Source organism: Phocoena sinus, chromosome 8 (genome assembly GCF_008692025.1).
Source record: "Phocoena sinus isolate mPhoSin1 chromosome 8, mPhoSin1.pri, whole genome shotgun sequence".
Taxonomy (NCBI): Eukaryota; Metazoa; Chordata; class Mammalia; order Artiodactyla; family Phocoenidae; genus Phocoena; species Phocoena sinus.
In genome coordinates, this window is record NC_045770.1 from 47,012,405 (window position 1) to 47,025,588 (window position 13,184).

Below are 13,184 nucleotides of genomic sequence, written 5' to 3' on the forward strand. Positions count from 1 at the left end.
GTGAAAGTTACTTTGCTTTACTGTTTGAAGCAAGAGTGAGCATGTCCTGAAAGGGAATTCACTGACGGGAGTCCTGTTTTGAGTTCTCGTTTGGACTTTGGCTGTAAGGTTTGCGCTTTTTAAAAAAATGTACAAAATGTGAATTCTTCCAAGACACTTTGCTCATGAATTACTGAAAATAAGAACAAGTTACTGCTACAGACAAACCCATTATTCATTGTGACTTATTCCTTCCTTGTGGAAAAGTTTAAAAAAGCATCATTATTGCTTGGTTCTTCTTTTGATGTGCGGTTCATGGAGGCTGCTTGTTAACTATCAATCCTTGACTGTTTTAAAGAATTCAGAATATATTTAAATGGTGACACATTTATAAATGGAAAATTCTTTTAAATACATTATGAAGCCGTTAAGTACCTCTTTTGATTGTCTGATATTTGGAGTAGACGTTTCTACTGTTTACTTCTCTTCAAATGACTACTTGGCTTGCTCTACCCAATCTATGGTTTGCCCTAACACTGTTAATTCTTTTGTTAGGTTGGTTTTGTTGTTTGTTTGTTTTTGGCGTTGAAGAAACTACTTGTGACTTTGTGAACTGTTATCCTCATCTCTCCCTTCAAAATGATAAATTATAACACGAATAGATACCACTTTTAAAAGTCTTTTTAAAGGTTCTTGTCTTATTTCAAATGTTGCAGTTCTAACACATTGTGGAAAAGGTCAGAAAATAGGCTAGGTAAATTTAGGAGAGTGAGACTTGCTTGTGGTTTTATGAATGTTAGCCTTTTCTCTTGTAATGGAAGCTGCTGCAGATAAGAACTGGGATTAAGTTTGGTATATGGATAATCTCACATTTGTAGTCTTTTTCTCTACCACTGCTGTGTTTATAAATTCCCATTTAGAACCTGAATATTCCTGGTAATGTTTGATTTTTTAAAAAAATCTGTATGAATAAGGAGCCACTTACTCTATGAGGTTTTTAAAATACTATTTTTAAAATACAATTTTTAAAAAATACTATTTTCTTTATATTGTTGTTTAAAACACCCTTATAACCAGTTCCACTAATGGAATAAATTTAAGTCTGACCAGTGAGTGGTTTTTGTAAACACCTTCTTCGCCCACACACTTTAACATACTTTGAGGAAATTGAAAAGGCTTTCACAAACAGTTCTGGGTTTTGACATCATGGACTTTTAAGTCTTTAATGTAGATACAATTTTTCCTCTTTTAGGAATTTTTCTTTCTAGTGAAGGCTTAGTTCTCTTGCGCCTTTTAATATACTGAGAAACTGTTGCCTAATTAGTTGACCCTAATGAAAATGATTTCATTTTTTAAATATTAGTATTTAACAAAAATATGCTTAGGACTGCTTTTTCCTATAAGCCTTTAGAGTGTGGAGGTGGTTTCTGTGTACTTCGCCAAAATCTGTCTGTATTAGGAAATGATGATTGTAATCCATGAATTATGGCTTAATTCATACTACATTGTATACTTGTTTAAGAAAGAGCTTTTGCTTTGCTTATAGGGGTCAGTAGATAATAATGTTAAGTAGTGTCCCTAGTATGAAAAGAGTTGTCAAACCTGAAACATATTTTTGAAACTAAACATGGTTTGCATTTAATTTCAGGCCTCTAATGGCCATAATCAAGATAGAAGAATAGCAGCCTTGTATTTGAAGGACTTCAGTTTGCCAGGCACTTATTAACCATTATCTAATTTAATCCTTTCTCATAGCTATGGGAGAGGCAAGTCATATGCATAGAAGATCATCTCTAACTAAATTTAAAGAGGGTATAGAATACTTAAAACGTTATTGGTTGAAGTACAGACAGAACAGAGGTTTTTTTGTTTGTTTGTTTTTGTTTTTTGTGGGTTTTTTTGCGGTACGCAGGCCTCTCACTGCTGTGGCCTCTCCTGTTGCGGAGCCCAGGCTCCGGACCCGCAGGCTCAGCGGCCATGGCTCACGGGCCCAGATGCTCCGCGGCATGTGGGATCCTCCCAGACCGGGGCACGAAACCGTGTCCCCTGCATTGGCAGGTGGATTCTGAACCACTGTGCCACCAGGGAAGCCCAGAACAGAGTTTTAAAATTTATAAATTCTTAAAGTAAAAACATTCTTACCTGATTTCACAACCTTTACTCTTGTTTTTTTTGACAAGAGCACTTTTTTCTATACTTGTTTACTTTCCTTGGACATTTATGTTGGGGCATGTTTCACTGAGATGAAATATTATGTTAATGGCGCTAATGTTTTCACTTTTATATCCATATTTTTTACAGTTAATTTCAAGGGACACTTCATTTCAGCCACCATCTGCCTTGCATTCTGTATAACAAAATCAAGATCATGTTCTTATTAAGTATCCGTTATAAGCATATCTCTAAGGTAGATACAGTGTGGGTATTTGTGTGTTGTGTAATGGCTCTAGACTCTGCCTAATTTTAATTGTGGAAACATATTTTTTTAAGTAAGAATTTGTGAATGTTTTGAATATGTAGAGGGTGGAATTTGTGTTTGGGTAAGTGGTTTGTATAACCACTGAAAATACATATAAAATATTGACATGCACCCAAAATAATTATCTTTCTAAGCAAATTATTGATTTTTAATGTCTTAGTTAATGATATCCAATGGGTGCTTAGTTCGCGTATTGTCAAGAATGTATCTGGTAACTGGGATCTGATTTGAAAGAAGGTACCTGTGAGGAAGATAGTAAGTAGAAGATCTGCCCCTAGATGGCGCTTGTTTAGAAATAAGGTAACTGGGGCTTTCCAAATGGACAATTATTTCATAGTTATGTTTGGGCTTACTGTTCTTTCCCATAAGAATTAATCGTATGATTTATATTTTCATTTTCATTAGTTGACCTATTCTGTCCCTTACTACTTTAATAGTTCTGAAATACAAAAAAAAATGGTAATTGAGTCATCAAAGTGGTAATAGCAAGATTTGACTACTTATGTCAAATGTAGGAGGTATATAGTAGAACTCCACAAATATAAGTTTTTCCTCCTTGACATATTTAGTTATGTTTCTGAATAGTATGTATTTTAAAAGAGCAACCTGAAGAGAATTTTACCTATAGCCATTTCGGTAGCTGCCTTATTTGTAACTAGCAAATTAATTCTAAAATGTCTTTGTAAAGTAATTAGGCTTCACTGGTGGACTTGTTACTTTAAGAAATACTGTTTAGACTTTATTCATCTATTTTTTATCCTTGTAGCAGTGCTTTTTATGTTTATATATTTTATATATCTGAATAATTTCAAAAGATGTCTTAGAATTTAATTTCAACGGAAAAGAAGTGAAACTTCATTATGAAGTGACATGCTTTTTTTCCTCTCATTTGAGTTGTAAAGCACTTGTATGATATTTAATTAGATGTTTTATTTTTTTAACTTTTTTAAGCTCTTCCACTTTACTTTTTAAATTTAAAAAATATTTATTATTTATTTTTGGCTGTGTTGGGTCTTCATTGCTGTGTGCGGGCTTTTCTCTAGTTGCAGTGAGTGGGGGCTGCTCTTCGTTGCGGTGTGTGGGCTTCTCGTTGTGCTGGCTTGTCTTGTTGAGGAGCATGGGCTCTAGGCATGCGGGATTCAGTAGTTGTGGCACCTGGGCTCAGTAGTTGTGGCTTGCGGGCTCTAGAGCACAGGCTCAGTAGTTGTGGCGCACGGGCCCAGCTGCTCTGCGGCATGTGGGATCCTCCCAGACCAGGGCTCGAACCTGTGTCCCCTGCATTAGCAGGCAGACTTTCAACCACTGCGCCACCAGGGAAGCCCCCCCAGATGTTTTAAAAATACATTAATTTATTTTAACTAATCAGAATTGCTTTAATTTAAATAATGTGAAAGTTCACCAATTTGTTTAAAATAATTGATTTTAATTAGTCATCAGAATTGCTTTAATTTGAATAAAATACTTTATTTTGACTCTGATTATCATTTAGAATATTTAATGTGAAAGTTCACCCTAATACATAGAAAGTCTCTTCTGTTTTCTTCAGTTTCAAAGTGCTTAGTTCCTTGATTTTGCCCTTAAAGTCAAAGAAGCAAGTAAAATAAACTTAAAGACTTCTTGGCAAGAGGTTAGAGCCCTACCAAGAAGAAGTAGGGTTAGATTTTCAAAGTAAAGGCTTAATATTTGCTTTTCCTGTTCTTTTGGTGGCTGAAGTGGCATTTCCGTTACTTTGTGTTCTGTCTCAGTATGTTCCCAGTTAAATGGCTTTATATATTTCTCTAGAGAATTGAAATTTTTGGATTTGATCTTTCAGAATTTTGTGTATTCACTGTGTATATGGTTCTCTTCATGGAGAGAATTGTTTGTAGGCAGTTACAATTTACTAATGATATTCCTTTAAAAGGGAATTTTAATGAACTTAAACCTTTGTATTAAAAATTATGTTCAGAATTGTAATTTGCCAGGTTATCAGAATATTAAGGATTTCTCAAGTTACATTAGAACATAGTGGCAATACTCACAGCTAGACGTGTTTTTTGTGTTTATGCCTAGGTTGTGTTTATATTTATTTAACAAATGTTTATGCTTACTTTGTGCTGGGCACTCACATTACTGAACACTTTGCATTTATAAACTTGTTTATTCCTTTCAACAACTTTGTGAGAGATTTTATTATTATTTTTAAAGTTATTTATTTATTTTTGGCTGTGTTGGGTCTTCGTTGCTGCGTGCAGACTTTCGCTAGTTGCAGCGAGTGGGGGCTACTCTCTGTTGCAGTACGTGGGCTTCTCATTGCAGTGTCTTCTCTTGTTGCAGAGCATGGGCTCTAGGCGTGCAGGCTTCAGTAGTTGTGGCATGTTGGCTCGCTCAGTCGTTGCGGCTCATGAGCTCTAGAGCACAGGCTCAGTAGTAGTTGCTCTGCAGCATGTGGAATCTTCCTGGACCAGGACTCGAACCTGTGTCCCCTACATTGGCAGGCGGATTCTTAACCACTGTGCCACCACCGAAGTCCAAGAGATTTTATTATTAACACCGTTTTACTGAAGAGGAAACTAAGGCACTGAGTTTAGTAATTTGCCCAAGGTCACATTGCCAGGAAGAAGAGAACTGGGATTTGAACCCAGGTAGTCTAGCATCAGGTCTGGCTTTCACTTTAGTGTAACTTTTTATGTAATGATTTTCTATTCTAGAGAATGAATAGACCATGTTTACCTATTCATGGCTGTTTCTTAAAGTGTGGTCCGGGGATTCCTGGGAGTCCCCAAGACCCCTTCAGCGTATTTGTGAAATCGAAATTATATTCATATGCTGAGACATTATTTTCCTTTTCCATTTTCATTCTTCCACTATTGTACAGTGGAGTTTTCCAGAGGCTATGTGATACTGCAACAAATTGAATGTAGTAGCAGATATGAAAATCTAACTGTTTTCTATTAAGCCAGATAGTAAAGAGTTTTGGAAAAAAATGTGAAACAATGCCACTGTTCTAAATTTTGGTTTTGGAAAATACAGTTATTTTTTTATGAATAATGCTAACATATGATGAATTTTATTATTTTAAAATGAATTAATATTTAAAAATTTCTCAGTTTTAATTTCTAACACAGTAAATACCAATAGAGAAAAACCACATAAGCAAAAGCTCTTTGGGGTCTTCAATTTTTAAGATTGTAAAGGTTCTGAGACTAAAAAAATTCAACTCTAAGGAAGGGTGTTTAGAAGAGGGGAGAAAAGAATACTCAGAGAGAAACTAGATGTAAGTGGTCCTTTAAATTCTCAGAGTAATTTTGATTTGATTTGATGGGTAACAGTGGGCCAATCATTGTAGGACTGAGGAAGAGATGTGACGTGATCTTTTGATTATGTCATACTGTTGAGTAGATTGGAAAGAATGTGCTGTGTGACTTGGAAAGGAGACTTCTGGGGGGCAAAAAGAGTCTCTAACAGTAATAATGTAATTTTTCCTAAAAGGCCTTGATAAAGTCCATCATTAATTGAGACTCTTGATCTATTTTTCCTCACTTGTTTTGTTTTGTTTTAAATATATCTAAGCTATTTCTTTTCAGCCAAGCAGGTTAGGTACCAGTTGAACCAAAATAAGTTCTTGACCCTCAAACTATTAGCCAGCCTTTGCAAATCCCATTCCTTGGACACAAAATACCTTCACCTCTCTGTCAGTACAGATGCATCCTTCCTTTTAAATCTTCTTTAAACTAACTTGCTTTTGTTAACATTCACCTTTAAAGTAACCTCTTTCCTAAAGACGTTACTGAATAACTCCCCCTGGTTCTGTCAGTCCAACATTATTATCACCATTTAAAGTTTACATATATATATATTTTTATTAAACTGTACTCAGTATTATGCTTTTATGTATATATTGGGTTTATGTGTGTTTTCTCTGTGAATAGGAACTGTTCTTTTTTGTACTGTTCTATGTCTCTTCTCAAAGTACCTAATCAGTGGCCCTTTGGATGCCCAGTAAGTACTGAATGATTACACATAATCTCCCGTCACAGCTCAGGCTATTCCATGAACAATGTATGGACACACCGTAGAGATCTATTCCAGTAGATATTTTAATAATGTTTTTATGGCCATTATCTTAGTTGTAGTGAATGGTAATCACCTGGTTACAAAATTATATATGAAGTCATTCAGTAGCATTGATAAAAAAGATTATAACAAATTGCTATGGCACCTATGAGGCATTGAGGTTTAGTTTTGTTTAGGTATTATGTGGTTTTTCCAAAGTATTGTTATAGCAAAGAAAAAAGTTTCTTGGTTACATTTACTCAGTTTGAAAACTATATTCAAATGCATGTTTTTTGAGGATATGGTCTTAAAAGTAGAAATTAATTTTAAGAATTAAACAGGGTACCAGAATTAGATTTGAAATGTTTATCAGAGCTGCTTCCTTGTACAACTCTAGGAGGTGCTGATCACATTATAATCTATGTGCAGGGTGCCTCCAGTATATAACTGTATGGCAGCCTCACTTTAGGATAAAGTACACTTAATAGATAATGTCAAAATGCAAAAGAAAAGAAATGACTGTTTTAGAATTAAGCCTTGTGAGGTATGAAGCCAAAGTTGGAGTAGTAGTAGTGATGGCCTAAAGTACACGTAATAGGTAACGTCAAGATGCAAAAGAAAAGAAATGACCGTTTTAGAACGAAGCCTTGTAGGGTAAGCAAAGGTTGGAGTGCTAAGTAGTGATGGCCATGATAGACCACTAAATCCAGATCATCAGTTCATTCCAGGGGCTGGTAGGAGTTGCTGCAAGTCTTCTCTGAATGCTTGGAATTCCAGCAGTGATTTCTGAAACGGTGCTGGTATTTATAGTCATAAACTTAGTACTTGAAAGCTTGCTAGGGGCCCTGATTTTACTCAAGGGACATTTCTTTCAAGTAGTGGTTGAGGAAGCTAGATACTCTTTCCAAACTTCTTCCCTCACTAAAGATTGCAGGTATACTTTACAGGTGACTTCATAGGGTATACTCAGTTGCTGTATTTTAATGTACATGTTTCTGCTGATTATAGATCTCCTCATGTGATTTATAAGCTCTGGAAACAAGGGTCATGGTGTGTGTGTGTGTGTATGTATGTTAAAATTTTTATGTGCTGGTAACAGAGTTAGTTATCCTGTGGAAGCTTGAGAAATACAAATGTAACATTTTAAGTACATCTAATATGCAAAAATCTTATCGTAATTCAAATATATACCAAAAAGTAAATAGGGTGGTATTCACACCGGAGAGGATTTGCAGACCTTTTTGGTGTATTAGAAACAGTTGTTTGCAGAAATTTATTATCATGCATGGTATTGACTGATTTGAGATATTGTCATTTAATCCAAAGCTAATGTGAAAAGGGGGATTGTGAGGCAAAGTGATTTTTTTAATGCAATTTTTAAATTGAGATGTAGTTCACATAACATAAAATATATTCACAGTGTTGTGTGCAACCATCTCCAGTATCTAATAACAGAACGTTTCCCCCCACCCCAAAAAGAAACCACCTATCTGTTAGCAATCACTCCCCCCATCTCTCCACCCTCATTCCCTGGCAACCAGTAATCTACTTTCTGTCTATGGATTTTCCTATTCTGGACATTTCATATGAGTAGAATCATACAATACATGGCCTTTCATGTCTGGCTTCTTTCACTTAGCATAATGTTTTCAAGGTTTATTTATGTTGTAGCATGTAACAACACTTCATTCTTTTTATAACCTAATAATATTCCCTTGTATGGATATACCACATTTTGCTCATTCATCCATTGATGGACACTTGGGTTGTTTATCCCTTTAAATCCAGGAAGAATAGTATTGCTATGAACATCTGTATAGAAGTGTTTGTGTTAACATGTGTTTTCAGTTCTCTTGGGTATGTACAAAGGAGAAGAATTTCTGGGTCATATGGTGGTTATATGTTAACTTTTTGAGGAATTACTAGACTGTTTTCCACAGCAGCTGCACCATTTTACATTCCCAACAACAATGTATAAAGGTTTCAGTTTCTCCGTATTTTTGCTAACACTTGTTATTTTCAGGGTATTTAAAAATTTTTTTTTCATCGTAGTCGTCCTAGTTAAATATATATATATATATAGTATATATCATGATTTTGGTTTGCATTTCCCTAATGACTCATGATGTTAAACATCTTGTTAATGATGTTGAGCTTATTGACCCTTTGTATATCTTTGAAAAAATGTCTATTCAGATCCTTTGCCCATTTTAAATTTGGTTCTTTATTATTTGGAATGCTAGAAGAGTTCTTTACGTATTCTGGATACTAGATCCTTATATGACTTGAAAATATTTTTCCCATCCTGTGTCTTGTCTTTCCACTTTTTTGATAGTGTTCCCCCTGCCCTTTTAAAAATCAAAGTATAGTTGATTTACAATATTATATTAGTTCCACGTATACAACATAGTGATTCATAATTTTTTAAATAAATGATAGTGTCCTTTGATGCACAAAAGTTTTTAATTTTGAAGTTCAGTTTGTCTATATTTTCTTTGAATATTTGTGCTTTTGGTATAATAAGAAACCATTGGCTAATCCAAGTTTACGCAGATTTACACCTCACCTACTCCTAAGAGTTTTAGCTCTTTTAGGTTTGATCAGCTTTGAGTTAATTTTTATATATGGTGTGTGGACACAAGGTGACGTTAAGGAAAATGAAGGATATTTGAGTTTTTCCCCTTCTTTTGAGGTTTACATGGGGTACAACTCTGCTACCTCTGTGTAATGTGGAAATAGAGATTAGTGAGGGAGAAAAAATTTTCCTTGATGGCATTCTCCAGTACTGGTAATAGTTCATTGACTATGGAAAATTCAAGTCAAACATTTTTCAACTGAATGGACTAATTAATCTAATCCAACAACCTTTTTAAATGTGTGAAGAGATAATACACAATTGCATGGGTGTCCATAAGCAGTAATTTTTATCTATACAGAATGGTGTGTATGTTTCCATAGTATCTTGTACTTCTCCATAATGACTTGTACTACTTCTTTTTTTTATTGGAGTAAAATTGCTTTATAATGTTGTATTAGTTTTTGCTGTACAATGAAGTGAATCAGCTATATGTATACCTATATCCCCCCTCTTGGACCTCCCTCCCACCCCGCCATCCCACCCATCTAGGTCGTTACAGAGCATGGAGCTGAGCTCGCTGTGCTATACAGCAGGTTCCCACTAGCTATCTATTTTACACTTGGTAATGTATTTATGTCAAACCTAATCTCCCAATTCATCCCACCCTCCACTTCCCACCCTGTGTCCACATGTCTGTTCTCTATGTCTACATCTCTATTCCTGCCCTACAAATAGGTTCATCTGTACCATTTTTCTAGATTCCACATATATACGTTAATATACGATATTTGTTTTTCTCCTTCTGGCTTACTTCACTCTGTATGACAGACTCTAGGTCCATCTACATCTCTACAAATGACCCAGTTTCATTTCTTTTTATGGCTGAGTAATATTCCATTGTATATATGTACCACATCTTCTTTATCCATTCATCTGTTGTTGGACATTTAGGTTGTTTCCATGTCCTGGCTATTGTAAATAGTGCTGCAGTGGACATTGGGGTACGTATAGCTTCTATAATTATAAGTGTTTACAGAAAACCCTTGTGTGTCGTCTTTACTGTGCTAAATAGAGCATATAGCAAGTATGTAATAAAAAGATGCTGAAAGAATGAAGGAGGGATGAAATTTCCATGAGGGGTTTCTAATGTGTTATCAAAGAACGTTTTAGGATTTTTTCCATAAAGGAAGAGAAAGATTACTGTAGGGGTAATGCCTTTGCTATAAGTAGTAGTTGTTTGTTTAAACTTCTTTCTGTTCCTATGATGAAGTAAATTTTTATTCTTTATTGGTTGAAAATGTGAGGAATTATGGAAGTTAAGAAGTAAATTTCCAGAGCTAGATTATATAAAATTAGGGTAGTTTGACACACTTAAAATATTATTTATTCCAGGACCTACTTAATATTAGTATATTTGATTTCAAATGTTTCTTCTGTTTTTGTTTTCTTTTTTTCCCCTGTTATTATGAGTATTATTTGCTAATGTATGGTTGTTGTAAGTGAATTCCAGGCAGTCTTTGATTTTAGACTTTGTGTTACCTGTGATAGTTCACACCTGATAGCAGAATGCTATAGGCCTTATTTGCTAAATGCTTGTGTTTTTTGTTATAAGATATTGGCAAAACTTGTAAAGTGCAAAGAAAGATAGAAATGAAGTATATGTCTTTAATAGGCTATAATGAACTGGATGTTGACCTTGATTGGCTTCTTTCTACTACCTACTTCACCTATGCCCTTTTTGTCTGTGGTGAATTGCTTATGGAAATCCAAATTAATTTTTTTTGAATGTGTAATGTAGATAAATCTTAATTCATTTGTGTACCTACAGACTCAAGAGTTTATTTTGTGTGACTTTATATTTCTTGGAGAAGGCCTGAGTGGAAAAAAGAGAATTATAAGAGCAAATCTTTTTTCAAAATTTCATGTTATTTTAGTAAAATTATCTAGGAAACTGTATTAAAATCTTTTGCTTGTTCTATGAGCAAGAATATGGGGTGAAAGTTCTGAGATTGAGTTCTGTTGAATTGAACAGTGCTGGCAAAACCCCTGGTTAGAAGCATTAAATGGGGTGCTGAGGAAAAGTGATCAAGGCCTAGAAAGTAATGTAAAAATGAATGGCATTTAATCGTTACTCTAAAAGGAACATGAGATCTGATGTTGAAAATGTGTAAACAAATAATTGTAATAATTGAGATAAATGCGTAATATTATTTACATAAAGTATCAAAGTAGGGGCTGGAGTAATTTTGAAGGAGTTAATGACAGCTTCGTAGAGGAGGTAACAAGAATTTTAAGAATGAACAGTGATTTGCCAGATGGACAAAGGGATTCCTCCTAAATAGATTAGCACATTTAGGGACACAGAGGCAAGAAAGCATTTTGATGTGTTTGGGGAAAACTTTAAGTAGTGCTGTATGGTGGAATGTAAAGTGTTAATGAGAGTAAGAGGGAGATGAGGTTGGAGAGAGAGCCCTTAAATGTCTCGTAAGGACAGGAGTTATCTTGATAGACTCTGGTTTCTCCTCCCCAGATCCTGATTTTAGGATCCCCTTTCCTCCCATTTATTAGCTGCTCTCCTAGCTTTAGATGCCAGTGTTACGGAACTGGAGGAACTGCTTTCCTTTTTCCTGGTAAATTGTGGCAGGGTTATTGAAAGGGAAGGAAGATAGGAATCTACAATCCTGTTGCCGTTTGTGCAGGGGGCTAGATGAGCTTTGGCACCTGAAATTGTACTTCTGAATGTTGTTATACATGGTGGTTTGGCTCACTGAGTAAATAAAATCAGGTACACTGATCTCATGGCTTTTGTGGGCTTGGGTGCAAGTGAAGTTTTTTTGAGTTCCAAATTTATGAATGAATGAAAAGCACAAACTATCTTATCATCTGACGATGGTCAGCGTGAAGAGGAAAAGTTTGATAAGATTCTTGGGGGCATGTTTGATTTATGTGGTTTAACAATTGATATCAATTTATCTACAAAGGATACATTAATTATTAGTTTCTTTAGGTTTTTAAAGCCTGATTTCCAGCAAACAAGACTTTATTAGTCTAGTGGAAATTAATATACTCATTAGCAATTGCATATTGAGTGTCTATTATATAAACAAGTTACCATGTTGAGATTACTGAGAAATCTAAAACTGAAATTGCTGATCATGTCCTCAGTCTAGTAAGGAAGATGACATATACAGATAGTTGTATTACCAGGCAGTGTGAGATAAGCTCAGATCAGATGTCATTGAAAATTAGAGGAGAGAGAGAGATAACTGCTTTCGATAAGGGGGAGAAATGGACCTTAAATGATAATTAGGGAGGAGCAGTAGGCATTTCAGCTGGAGGAAAGAGCATTGAGCAAACATTTGTAGGTAGGAAAGCTGGAACTGTGCTTGGGGAACAAAGCAATCTCTTTAACTTGAGATGGTAAATGGGGTGCTTTGAGGCCAGAGGAAGGACAGGTTAGGCGTAAGGAGAGAGATAGTTGGAGCAATTGTCTGAGGTGAGATTGTGGAGGGAGTATGGATTTTAATAATATGACCTTCAGATATATCTCATCTCCTGGTAGCTTTTGGCTGCTGTAGGTAAAGTTGAACCATAGTTAGAGCTGATTTTCAAAGTTGCGCACTATGTTTTCTGCTGCCAGTGTTAAAATAGGGAAGGCAAGAAGTTTTGCTGATCTTGAAGCTGAGAATGAGATTTTATATCTCATATTAACTTGGTTATAGACTGTATTAATAGTGGCAATATCTAAGGCTTTGGGGATTTCTGAGTATATAGATTGCACAGGAATGAATTATTGAAGAAGTCTTCTAAACAGTAATAATATATTCCTAATTTTGATCTGAAGATAGAGATTTTATTAAAGTTTAAGGAAACTCAGTCTTCAGTGTTGCACAAAATCTGATCAGATCAGTTTTTTTTTAAGGACACAACCTGCATGGTGGGGATAATAGCTCAGATTTAAAGAATCCTTTCTGTCTTAAGCACTTGACATGCATGAACACAGTTAATCTTCATAAAAAAACCTATTGAATATGTAGTCTTATTAGCTCTATTATACAGCTACATAAAGGAAACATTATTAATAAAAGGAAATAGAGAATAAATTTAGCACTT

The 13,184-nt window shown here is 35.1% G+C and overlaps 1 protein-coding gene across 17 annotated transcripts in view; it reads left to right on the forward strand.

Annotated features, from left to right (window-relative positions):
- PICALM (phosphatidylinositol binding clathrin assembly protein) overlaps positions 1–13,184 on the forward strand; it is a 107,253-nt gene that overhangs the window by 1,792 nt on the left and 92,277 nt on the right. The window contains exon 1 of one of the 17 annotated variants that reach the window (XM_032641693.1): positions 20–108. The exons of the other annotated variants lie outside the window; for them this stretch is intronic. The gene's annotated coding sequence lies outside the window, so the exon portion shown is untranslated. Of the gene's footprint in view, positions 1–19; positions 109–13,184 lie in introns of those variants that run through there. 17 annotated transcript variants of the gene reach the window in all.